At 37.8% G+C, this 13,575-nt stretch overlaps 1 protein-coding gene across 3 annotated transcripts in view; it reads right to left on the bottom strand.

Annotated features, from left to right (window-relative positions):
* VPS45 (vacuolar protein sorting 45 homolog) overlaps nucleotides 1-13,575 on the bottom strand; it is a 74,409-nt gene that overhangs the window by 7,077 nt on the left and 53,757 nt on the right. The window lies entirely within an intron of this gene.

The following is a 13,575-nucleotide window of genomic DNA, read 5'->3' as shown; positions in this document are numbered from 1 at the left end:
TGTCTGGCCTTGTTTCTTGGCCAGTTGGAATGGAAACACTCAGAGGGCAGAGAACAAGTGTCAGGAAATGAGGTAGCATTGCTTTTTTGAAAGATAACACAAGAAGTCCTTGATTAGTGACTTACAGTAAGAATGAAACAGATGTGCTGGGAAAGCCTACAGGAATTTATCAGGTGATCTCTGCTTCACTTCAGACTCTGCTACCAGTGCAAAGAAAAGAAGTAACTTAACTGAAATTATACTTAAAGATCCTCCTCTGTGTATCAACAGGACCCCACATTCTTAACTGAAAAGGGAAAATACTATTTATATTTGCCAAGTCTAATTTTGTTTCCTAGGGCTATTGTGACTTTTAAAAAGGATCTATTTGAGGACTTTGATGAGTCACTGCAGAATGCTTTAAATATTATGGGTGATGAACATATTGGTATCTATACCCCAAATTTAGACTATGTATAAAAACAATAACAAAAGAATGATTTTTCTTTTCTAGCTTTGTTTTAAATCAATTTCACTTGAAAAGCAAACTCAAAAATTCCCTTCTCCTGTGATATCATAATCTAATTCAATTCAGTTCACTTCAATTCAATTTAACAAGTGTTTTACTAAGCATCGATTACCAAGCAGACACTGAGCTAGGTGCACTTATTATGATTCCTACCTGTAAGGGACTCTTAGGAGCAGATACACAGTTACAACTCAGTGTGAGACAAGATGTAAACAAAGATGGTAGGAGGAACTAACCTAGGGAATGTGTGCTGTCATCATTCCTAACTTTATGAAGAGAAGCAAAGTGGGCAGGAATAAAGCCCCGATTTTATTAATTAATTAATTTAGAGATGGGGAAGGGCAGAAGGAAAGGGAGAGAGAGAGAATCTTAAGCAGGTACCCAGCACAGAACCCGACGTGGGGTTTGATCTCACAACCCTGTGATCATGACCTAAGCTGAAATCAAGAGTCAGCTGCTGCTTCACCAACTGGGCCACCTAGGAACCCCCAAAGCCCTGAATTTAAAAAGTCAACCTCAAGGGGTGCCTGGGTGGCTCAGTTGGTGAAGCATCTGACTCATGGTTTTGGCTCAGGTCGTGATCTTATGGGTCATGAGATTGAGCCTCGGTCTAGCTCTGCACTCAGCAGGAGTCCGCTTGAGATTCTTTCCTCCTTCCACTGCCCTTCCCCCAACTTGCGCCCACGCGCACACATTCTCACTCTCTCAAATATATAAATAAATCTTAAAAAAAAGTCAACCTCAAAAACTCTTACATCACACATTGAAAAAAAACTTTTCAGTCTTTGGTAAGGAAGTAGATACTAACACTTAAAGGATTTTAGATTTTAATTAATAAAGTCATTGAGTTGAACAACTGTGTTCCTAAACAAAGTTATATAACAAGACTATCTATCTATCTAGTATCTATGTCTTCCTCCTTTTAAAAAACTTCTTTTTAAAAGATTTTGAGAGACACAGTGAGAGAGAAAGAGCGAGAGCAGTGGGGAGGGGGAGAGGGAAAGGGAAAGGCAGACTACCCACTGAGCAGGGTGCCCGACACAGGGACTCGATCCCAGGACCCCGGGATCACAACCCGAGCCGAAGGCAGATACTCAACAGACCAAGCCACCCAGGTGCCCTAACTTCCTTTTTTTTTTTTTTTCTGTAATTCCACAAATAGAAGTTATATGTGAGTTTCTTCATAACAAAAAAGCAAAGACACAAAAGCAAGCCAGAATCAAATGTGAAGTGGCATAATGAAACAAAATGAATGGAATTTATGGAAAGCAGGAACCTAGAAAAAGACTTTCTGGAAAATAATGAGAAAAAACCCCCACAAATATTTGCCTTAATGGAGTAATAATCTTCTAATTACAGCCAAACACTTAGCTGAATATGCTGGAATAGAGGAGTGGGTGAGATAAAAGGATGATGGAGCAGTTACTAGCCTAGAACACTGACAAGTCCTCTCAATTTCCACTGCTTAAATCTGTCAGAGCTGCTATTCTGTTTCAGACTTCTTTGCTTTTGCACATACTATTCCCTCTGCCTGTAAGACTGTCCCATCCCTCTTGTACTTTATCTGAACTGTGCATCTGTAACAATTCAATCTCACATGAATCCTTTAGGAATTCATTTGTCTACATGTCTTTTTTCCACATAAGCCTATAAGCTTTTTGAGGACACAAGTAAATCATGAATCCATTCTTTCGGTAAAAGTTTTAAATAGTACACACAGAACTGTAGTCCTTCTGGATCCTTCTTTTCCTCATTACTCTTTCCAGAGGTTGACAATGTGATTAAAAAATATTTATTAATTGCCTACTATATGCCAGGCACTGTTCTAGAAGCTGAAGATAGAGCAATAAGCAAAGTAAAAAAAACAAAACAAAAAACTTCCCTTATGAGGTTTACATTCCAATGGGAGAAGATAAATGAAATTCATAAATAAAATATAATAATAACACAACAGTAATAATAATGAACTATCACCGTACATGAGAGTCTCATGAGGTAAAAACGATTCCATTTTATAAAGAAATTGAGGCACAGAGAAGCCAAGGCCTTACATGTTGAAAGTGAAAGAGTTAGGATACAAACCCAGGCAATCTGCCTTTAGAGTTTGTCCTAAGCATGATGCAGCACTGCCTCTCTACCATCTGTAATACGAAGAAAGTGCTGCAGAGAAAAAATACAGCAGGTTTGAAAAAGAGTTGGAAGTGGTGGTGGTGGTCTCAGACTTTAAATCCTGTGGCCAAGGAAGGCCTCACTGAGAAACTGACATCTAAGCCAAGACCTGAACGAGGCCAGGGGAACATATCTGGAGGAAGGGCAAAGACAAAGGGACCAAAGCCTGGTGTGTTCAGGGAACAGAGAGGAGGCTGGTGCAGCTGGAGTGAAGTAAATAAGGTATTGGTAATAAGAGATAAGACTGGAGATGTTAAGAAAGGGGAGGGAGGGGAATATGAAGATGAGATCACAGGAGGCCTGATAGCTTACTATAAGGATTTTGATTTTTACTTTGAGTGAGATGAGTAACAGCTGGAGGTTTTTGTGCAGAGATGAGACACGCCCTGAATTATGAATTTTCATAGGGTCACTCTAGTGATACAAAGACTGTAGGGTTAAGGGTGAGGCAGTTGTAACAATCCAGGTAGGAAATGATGGGTTTCAGATTCTAAACATATTTTGAAGGAAAGGATCATAAGATTTACTGATTAATTGGATATAGGTGTGAGAGAAAGAGGGGAGTCAAGAAACCACCAACGTTTTTGGCCAAAGCAACTAGAAGGATAATATGCAATTAATTGAGATGGAAAGTCTGAGGGAGGATTGTGTTTAGAAAGATATATCAGAAGCTTGGTCCTGATCATATTAAATATGGATAGACATTCAAATAGAAGTGTCAATTAGCTGAATATACAAATCTGGAGTTTGGGGGAGAAGTTCAGGCTAGAAATAGTGGTTCTTAATGGGGAGGGGTGTGAGAGAGATGTGATATTGTCTGCAGGGGACATCTGGCAATGTCTGGAACATTTCTGGTTGTCATAGTTGGTGGAATGCCACTGGCGTCCAGTGTGTAGAGGCCAGGGATGTTGCTGAACATCCTATAATGCACAGGACAGTTCACCCAACAAAGAATTATCTGGTCCTAAACACTAATAGCACTGACATTGAAAAACTTTGGATGAGAGATATAAATTTAGGAGTCAGTAGCAGACAGATTTTAAAGCCATGAGCCTGAATGAGATTGCCAAGGAAGTGAATATAGACAGAGAAGAGAGGTGGTCTAAGGACAGAGTTCCAGGGATTCCAGAAATAGGAGAAATGAACAAAAGTGACAGAGAAGAAATGGCCAATAAGGTAGGAAGACTGGGAGACTATAGTTCCTGGAAGCTAAGAGATAAAGGTGCTTCCAGATGAAGGGACCGATCAACTGTGTCGAAAGCTGCTGATAGGTTAAATAAAATGAGTGCTAAAAGTTGACTCTGGATTTAGCATGTGGAGGTCCCTGGGAACCATAGCAAGAACAATTCCAGAGTGATGGGGGTGAAAGCCTGAATACAGTGAGTTTTAAGAGTATGTGGATTTAAGAGAATATGTAGGAAGAGGAATCAGAGACAATAATTAGAAATGGTTCTTGAAGAATTTTTGCTATAAAAAAGAACAAGAGGAATGACAGAATGATACAGAACCTGGAAAGAGATAGGCTAATAGAGGGTTTTAAAGGTGGGGGAAAAGTGAGTATGTTTCTATGCTTCTATGAATGATCCACTAGCATGGGTAAAACTGAATGAGGAGAGAGGAATCAGTTTGAAGGGATATCCTGGAGTAGGTGAGGGATAAGATTTGGTGCCCACATGGGGGGCTGAGCTAGGCTATGAACACTGGTCACAGCGGATGGGACAGATAGCAGAAGGGGTGGTGGCTGTGAGAGTTTGGGGGAGTTCTAATGGTTTCTCTTACCAGTTAATGTACATCTTGACTAATATCTTTTTGATCTGTGTATCCGCAATAAAAAATAGCTGAATTAAGAGTTTGCTGAGTAAATACCTGAATCAGATTCATTTTTATTTGAGAGAGAGAAAAAGAGAGAGCGAGAGAGAGAAAGCACAAGTGAGAGAGCACAGGCAGGGGGAATGGCAGAGGGAGAGGGAGAGGGAGAAACAGGCTTTCCACTGAGCAGGGAACCCAAGGTGGGACTCGGAGATCATGACCTGAGCTGAAAGTAGACGCTTAAGTGTGACTCACCCAGGTACCCCTGATTCATATTTTTTAAAAAAGTTAAGACTTCATCTTAAATATTACCTGTCATGCTAAACATTTCCTAAATATCCAACAGCAATTTTATCAGGAGCAAGGAAAACCACATGACATTCAGCACCGATGTCTGAAAATCATAGGAATCTTATATACAGCTCTTCACTGCATATATAATTTACCCATAAAGAACTTATTATTTTTTGAATGTGCCATTCCCTTTTTTTTTTTTTTTAAGTTCCTGTCTTTAACTATGCTGTTTCCTCTGTCCTGACTGCTCTTACTATGGAAATCAACTTATTTCTTAACGTCTAGCTCAAATGCTATCTTCTTGGGATACCTGAGTGGCTCAGTTGGTTAGGTGTCTGCCTTCAGCTTGGGTCGAGTCCCACATCAGGCTCCTTGCTTGGCAGGGAGCCTGCTTCTCCCTCTGCCTGCCCCTCTCCCTGCTTGTGTGTGTGCTCTCTTTCTCTGACAAATGAAAAAAAAATGCTATCTCTTCTGTGAAGCATTTCCTGATTACTTTGCCTGAATTAATCATTTCTATTTAGGGCACATTTTACTTAAGTTACATACATGAACACTTCTCACATTTTTGTGCCTGAAAACCTCTAACAACAGAAGATAATGAATTTATTATTATTATTATTTTTTAAAGTAGGCTCCACGCTCAGTGTGGGGCTTGAACTCCTGATCCTGAGATCAAGAGCTACATGCTCTACCAACTGAGCCAGCCAGGCACCCCTGAATTTAGTAGGTCTTGAGGGTATAGTCCAAATTGGTTTACCACCTTACAGCTTTCTTTGAGGTCCGATATGTTGTTTGAAAACTCCATAAAAATTTTATTTTTCATAAAAGGACCTTTTAAATTTTGGTGTAAACATATTTTAAGGTACTTCTCAGTTATTTAATTCTACCTCTGAACATCTCCTCAAATTATAAGAAAATCCAAAAGATATATCATTTATTTTGTGCCTTTTTGTGTCCCAGGATTAATTATATCCTGATTTGAGAAATACAGATTTTTTTGATCCCCAGTCACTGGACCATACAATCATTGAAGATAAGGACATCTTATTTTATTTATATTTATTTACTTTTTAAAAATATTATTTATTTATTCCTGAGAGAGAGAGAGAGAGAGAGAGAGAGGCAGAGACATGGGAAGAGGGAGGAGAAGCAGGCTCCATGCAGGGAGCCCAATGTGGGACTCGATACCAGGACTCTGGGATCACAGCCTGAGCCAAAGGCAGATGCTGAACTGCTGAGCCACCCAGGCACCCCATGTTTGTATTTTATTTTTTATTTTTTTAAAGTTTTTATTTATTCATGAGAGATACAGAGAGAGAGGCAGAGACACAGGCAGAGAGAGAGGCAGAGAGAGAGAGAGAAGCAGGCTCCATGCAGGGAACCTGACATGGGACTCGATCCTGGGCCAAAGGCAGGCGCCAAACCGCTGAGCCACCCAGGTGTCCCTCTTGTTTGTATTTTAGACTTTGACTTGCGTAGTATCTTTTTTTTTTTTTTTTTTCCAATTTATGATAGTCAAACAGAGAGAGAAGGAGAGAGGTAGAGACACAGGCAGAGGGAGAAGCAGGCTCCATGCACCAGGAGCCCGACGTGGGATTCGATCCCGGGTCTCCAGGATTGCGCCCTGGGCCAAAGGCAGGCGCCAAGCCGCTGCGCCACCCAGGGATCCCCTTGAGTAGTATCTTGTATAAAGCAGCGACTCAGTACATATTTTCCCTCTTGTTCCAAAACAATATAATCATAACATCTGTCAATATCTTTGACTCACATTTCTTCTTGCTGCTCTTAGATAGAAGCAATAATAGTAAACAGGACAACACTAGACTAAACAAAAAGCCAACTCAAATGTAGATGGACAGGTGAATGGAGAAGTAAACTGTGGTATATTCATGCAATAAAATGTTACCCAGCACTGAAAAATGAGTGAACAAAGGTTACATGGTACAATAAAGATGAATCTTAGAAGCAGTGTTCAATGAAAAAAGTATGATACCATTTTTTATAAAGCTCAAAAACAAGCAAGGCTAAATAGTGCATTGTTCAGAAATATATGGATCAGTGATAAAAATCTCTCACCAAAGGAAGAGAACTAAACACAAAATGTAGCATAGTGCTTACCTGTTGTAGGGAGGTAAGGGATAAAATTGGAGAGGAACAAACAGACCTCTGTTATTGGCAATTTTCTAGTCTTTGGGTTAGGGGAAGGATTCAAAGGTGTTCATTATATTATACTTTCTAATTTGTATGTTACCTATATTCATTTATAAATTTAAAAATTAATAAAAGTAAAATAAAAAAAATTATATTAAAATACAATAAAGGGGGAAAAAGCTGAATGGGTTTCTTTACTCTGGAGTTTCTCAGAATCTTTAACATACTAATGTGAATTGTGACTTTTCAAGAAAAGGATGCAGTACTTTCTAACTTTAGTCAGCTAGAGAACCTTTTTTTAAGGGACTATCTATCAGTACCTAACAAATACCAAGCCAAATACATTTTCTATAGGACAGACTTGGGAAACACTGAATTAAGACATAAAATATTTCCTTGATTATAACCAATTCCACTGAGGCTACTTTATCCTATAACACTTTCTTACAAACAGTATAACTGTCTATTAAAAAATGTAGCTACTTTCCCAATTCCCACCTTACCACTGGACACCTGACTTATGAAAACAAAATAAAACAAGAAGCAAAGCAAAAAAACAAATAAAAAGGAGCCCTCAGCATAGGATTACCCTCTTAGTCCATGGGACGAAAGATGGACTTCTCAGGGACAGAACTGCTTGTAATATCAGTTATACAGAGGTCTGAAAGGAAATTATCATCTGAAAACAAAGAGAGCTAGATATGTATTTTCTCAGCACTGAGAACATTCAAGACCATATAACTTGTTAGAGAGACCACAGCTACAGGAGTAGAATGGTGACCACAATAAAAAAATACAAGAAACAAAGCCCCAAATAACCTACCTGTAGCAAGCGTGGCTGCTGAAGACTCTGCAGGCTGATTAATTACAGAGATGCTGACTCTGGAAGCCTCAAAGGGGACATTTGAAGTGCGCACAAATGGAACTTGAGCTACTAAACATTTTTGTCCTCATAGACCACAAAGATCGTCTGGCATTGGTTACCTTCATTGTAAACTATATCACTGCCCCACTATATTCCTCCTTGGGATAATAATCTAATTCTGCTCTTGAATTATGTTGGTCATTTTCAAAACAAGTGACTTGTAAGTGTGGGTCATGACAGAGGTGGTGATGATGAATAATATCCAAGGTCCCTTTCACTTTATGTCCCCCAAATATAACAGCAGTAAATAGTAGCAGTGGCAGTAATAGAGTGTTTACCCTGTGCCAAATTCTCCTCCAAGCATTTTATATATGTTCTGTTATCCAGTCACCACAACAATGATATGAAAGAGCTATTATGACCTGTATTTTACAGTTGAGAAACTGAGGTACAAAAAGTTAAATGGTTTACGTGAAGTCATACAAGTGGACACATGGCAAAGGTGGGATTTAAAAAAGGTAGTCTGAAAAAAAATAAAAATAAAAATAAATAGAAAAGGTAGTCTGGCGCTGGAACCCAGGCTTTTAACTGCTATACTACACTGCCTTTTAAAAGACCAAAGAGGGCAGCTCGAGTGGCTCAGTGCTGCCTTCGGCCTGGGGCGTGGTCCTGGGGACCTGGGGTCGAGTACTGCATCGGGCTCCCTGCGTGGAGCCTGCTTCTCCCTCTGCCTGTGTCTCTGCCTGTCTCTCTCGGTCTCTCATGAATAAATAAATAAAATCTTAAAAAAAAATACCAAAGAGTATCATGTCATCTGTGAAGAGAGTGAAAGTTTGACTTCGCTGATACAGCAGCAATGTCCACAATAGCCAAACTATGGAAAGAGCCCAGATGTCCATTGACAAATAAATGGATAAAGATGTGGTATATAATGCATAATGGAATATTATTTAGCCGTCAAAAATATGGAATCTTATCATTTACAACTACATGGATGGAACTAGAGGGTATTATGCTAAGTGAAATGAGTTAATCAGAGAAAGATAATTATATGATTTCACTCATATGTGAAGTTAAGAAACAAGACAGAGGATCATAGGACAAGGGAGGGAAGAATAAAATCAGACAAAATCAGAGGGAGAAAAACCATATGAGACTCCTAACTCTAGGAAACAAACTGAAGGTTGCAAGAGGGAAGGTGGGTGGGGGGATGGGGTACTTGGGTGATGAGCATTAAGGAGGGCATGTGACGTGATAAACACTGGGTGTCATATGCAACTGATGAATTACTGAATTCTACCTCTGAAGCTAATAATACACTATGTGTTAATTAATTAAATTTAAATTTTAAAAAATATATTAAAAAAAAAGACCAAAGGGTACCAAAAGGTGATTTGTAAGTTACAGGTCCCACTCAAGCCCAGAGGTTCTCATGATAATCCTAGTGAATGAACAGCTGTCCTGATGGATATATCATTCAGTTGGGGAAGGTAATACAGTTTTGGTGGAGAAATGACAACTCAGGATTGTGCTGAGGATAACCAAATACTTTAGTACTTAATAATCCCAATGACATCAAATTGGTGACTTTTAAAAATCTGTAGAACATTTTAGTATTTTTTATCATGAGAAACAGAAATGTAGCTAATATAGGAAGTAAACAAGTCACTCTTACGTCACTCACAGAGTTATTTTGAATTTTTCCTTCCACTTTTAACCTTTTCTTGTTTAACCTAACAAAGCCTGAAATAAATATGCAAATATGTATTGAGTCTTACATATACACAAAAAGGCACATCCTATAAACCTGTAAGAGGTTGAGAACATTTTCCTAAAATGCAACCTTCTAGCTACAAGAAACAAACTATTTAACCAAGTTCATGCAAAGGAAAAAGGTGTCCTGGGGCCTGGGTGTGAACTGAAGGAACATGGGAAGGAGATGAGTACTGCTCTGTGACCAGACAATATCTACCTCTGACTTCTCTTGTCTCTGTGTCTATTTACTTGTCTCTCAGCTTCACACTGCTTCTTTCTTTTTTCTCTGCATTTGAATTGAAATAAAATTTTTTATTTGTGTTATCAACCTTTTCCATATACATTGATGATTTTTTAAGTTTTTAGGTTTATTTTTAAGAATCAGGAGCAGCTGACCTCAGTGTTGTAAGGGTATGGTGTAAAGGTTGAAACTGGTAAAACTTTTCTGGCTGGCAAATTAGTAATTCAGCATCTTAAAAATGTTTATTATCTGTAACTCTTGATCTTGGGTTGTGAGTTAAAGCCCCACATTGGGTTGAACCTACTTAAAAAAAAGATCTTTATGCTTTCTGAGGCAGTAATTTCATCTCAACATTGCTAGCAGTGCATGAATTTAAGATCACACAAATTTGAACTTGAATTCTAGCTTTGTACTTCCTTGCTTTATGACCTAAGACAAATTACTTCATTTTACTATGTTCCAGTTTCTTCATTTGAAAAATGGAATCACAATATTACCTCTTGGATCATGATTAAATGAGAAAATATATGTAATGAAGTCCAGACTGTCTGGCATATATAGTATATGCTCAATTATTATTATCCCAAGCGAGCAACTAGACAAGTATGTAAGGAAGATGTTTATTGCAGCACTATTTAGAAGAATGAAAAATTATAAACAATTAATACCAATTTTGTTAACCCCAAGATAGCTCCAGGAATACAGTAGGTGCTCAGTAAGTGTTGAATGAACAAAAAACTGAGAATTGGTTGAATAAATTGGGGCACAACTGGACAACAGAATGCTATGCAGTCACTAGAAAATGACATATATGAGTATTTTCTTTTTTTTTTTTTTTTTAAAGATTTTTATTTATTTATTTATTCAGAGAGAGAGAGGCACAGACACAGGCAGAGGAGAAGCAGGCTCCATGCAGGAAGCCCAATGCGGGACTCAATCCCAGGTCCCCAGGATCATACCCCGGGCTGCAGGTGGTGCTAAACTGCTGCACCACCGGGGCTGCCCTATATAAGTATTTTCATCGAAAGTACATAAAAAAAAAAAAAAAGAAAGTACATATATAGTATATTCCCTTTTATTTAAAAATATATGTGTACACATTAATAGCAAAAGGTCTAAAAGGCTATATATACATCAAGATGTTGACACTTCTCAAGGTGGGATGCTGGCAGTGTGGATATTTCTATTACCTTCTTTTTGCTCAGCTGTATTAAAATGCTTCCTACAAGTATTATGTATTGATTTTGCAATGAAAAGCTATTTTTAATTTTAAAAGCATATGTTCCAAATGCACAAATAAATTGGAGTCAAGAGACAGACCTACACTTGAATCTTGGGTTAAATCCAGTTCTTTAAAAAAAGCATCTTGTTAGAGTTATTCATTTATATGTCTATTTTCCCATTAAACATTTAAATCCTTACAAATATAGAACATGCCTTCATCTTTCTAGCACCTTGCACAAAACCTTACACATAATCAGCACTCAATAAATGCTCCTCAGTGACAGGTGATACACTCCATTATGGCTCTTTCAATGGTGGCTAACACTCTTGTCACAGCCGGAAAGTAAACTACCCCCAGCATCTCTACAGAGATGGTAATGATTCCAGCAATTTCAAAACCGATCCTGAAATGCCCATAAGTGAAAAAGAATGTCCTCTGGATTCCTCTTCCCTTGAAATGCAAATTCTGTTACAGGATCCTAATTTTTCTGTAAATAATTCAGAGATCAAACCAACTCGTGGTTACAGGAGAAGGCCTAAGTTTCTAGTGTTACTTGTTTAGGTAGAAATCTATAAAGTACCTGTTGATGATATGAATCAGCCTCTTCTCAGCTTCAAATTTATTTATAGAAATTCAAAATGCCAACTGTTTTCTAAGCCCTAAACTGTACTTTCTACAAAAAAACTGTATTCTCTATACTGTTACTGACTTTGTCTGGATTATAGTATTACCAACACTTAGGCATCATCTTAGGTAGTGATGAAACTAACAGCTGCAACTCGTTAATCAAGTTAACCATTTTTATTAATTAAAAGATTTATTTATTTATTTATTTATTTATTTATTTATTTATTTATTTATTTATGATAGACACAAAGGAGAGAGAGAGAGAGAGAGAGAGAGGCAGAGGGAGAAGCAGGCTTCATGCCAGGAGCCCGACGCGGGACTCAATCCCGGGACTCCAGGATCGCGCCCTGGGCCAAAGGCAGGTGCCAAACCGCTGAGCCACCCAGGGATCCCCACCATTTTTATTTAAAGGGCAACACTGTCTTAAATCTCATTCTTAATTACATTTGGATGACAAAAATCTTAAAACAACACTATGTGATTCCTCACTTTTGTACTATTTTCCCCCCTCCTTTGGTTTACAATATTTCTTAGTAGGCAGAAAGCTTCATATATTGTCCATTTGGTAAAAACAAATTTTGCCTACCTTATAAGTGACATTTACAAGCGAGAGATTAAAATAATCATAGCTAGATAAATCTTCTTAAAATATTTCAACTGAGTGCTTAGGTGTCCAGACTGGAAACAGATTATCTGAGTTCAAGTCCAGCTTTGCCACTTATTAGCTCTATGATTTTGGACAAGATTTTCACTTTCCTAAAACCTATATCTCCTTTGTTGTGTTATGAGAATGAAACAAAACTGAATGGGTAAGGCGGTACAATCCAACAGAAACGTAAAGCAAATTACAAATGTGAGCTGCTGTGCAATTCTAAATGTTTTAAACTATATTAGAAAGGTAAAAAGAAAGCTAAATTTATTTTTAGCATATTTGACTTAACCCATATAGCCAAAAGATTACCAATTTCAAAAAATTATTATTATTATTTTTAATAAAGAGAGAATTTTTTAAATTTTTTTAAATTTTTATTTATTTATTTATTTATGATAGTCACAGAGAGAGAGAGAGAGAGGCAGAGACACAGGCAGAGGGAGAAGCAGGCTCCATGCACCGGGAGCCCGATGTGGGATTCGATCCCGGGTCTCCAGGATCGCGCCCTGGGCCAAAGGCAGGCGCCAAACCACTGCGCCACCCAGGGATCCCTCAAAAAATTATTAATGAGATATTTTATACTTCCTTTTTTGGTAGTAAATTTTTGCAATTTGATATATATTTTATACTTGTAGCATACCTCAAATTAGACTAGCTGCATTTCAGGTGCTCAATAGCTACATGTGACTAATAGCTACCTTATTGGATAGCACAGGTAAAATGTGTTAAAACAGTATCTAGCACACACACACACACATATATATATAATATGTGCTAAATAAATTTTAGTTCTGAGTATCATCATGACATCCTTTTTAGAGGAATTGTTCAGTGTCTCTCCAAGTATGTGACTCATAACACTAGTTAATATCAGGTAGTTCTAGAGCAATGGCATTAAAAACACTGAATTACATAGTAAGAAAACTATTCCTTTGTGCTTTTTCATCTTTCACTATAGCAAGGAAAAGTGTGTTTGATACTACAGTACTTTGTTTTTTTAATTTTTAATTTCTTATTGATATATAATTTATGGATGATAAAGTGTACCAATTTCAAGGGCATTGTGTGATGATTTTAACAAATGTATACAGTTATGTAACCATTTCCTTAATCAAGATATAGAACATTTCCATCACCGAAGCCAGGGCTTCTAAAAAAAATCAGGAAACTAGCATACTACTCAACAACCGTGAGAGCCCTGAAGTCAACCCCACATCTTTGAACATGTAAAGTCAAATTGCTTTCCAGGAAAGTTATACTATTTATACTTCTAGTAGTA

Source organism: Canis lupus, chromosome 17 (genome assembly GCF_003254725.2).
Source record: "Canis lupus dingo isolate Sandy chromosome 17, ASM325472v2, whole genome shotgun sequence".
In the NCBI taxonomy this organism is placed as follows: domain Eukaryota; kingdom Metazoa; phylum Chordata; class Mammalia; order Carnivora; family Canidae; genus Canis; species Canis lupus.
This window is presented reverse-complemented; position numbering and strand designations above follow the sequence as displayed.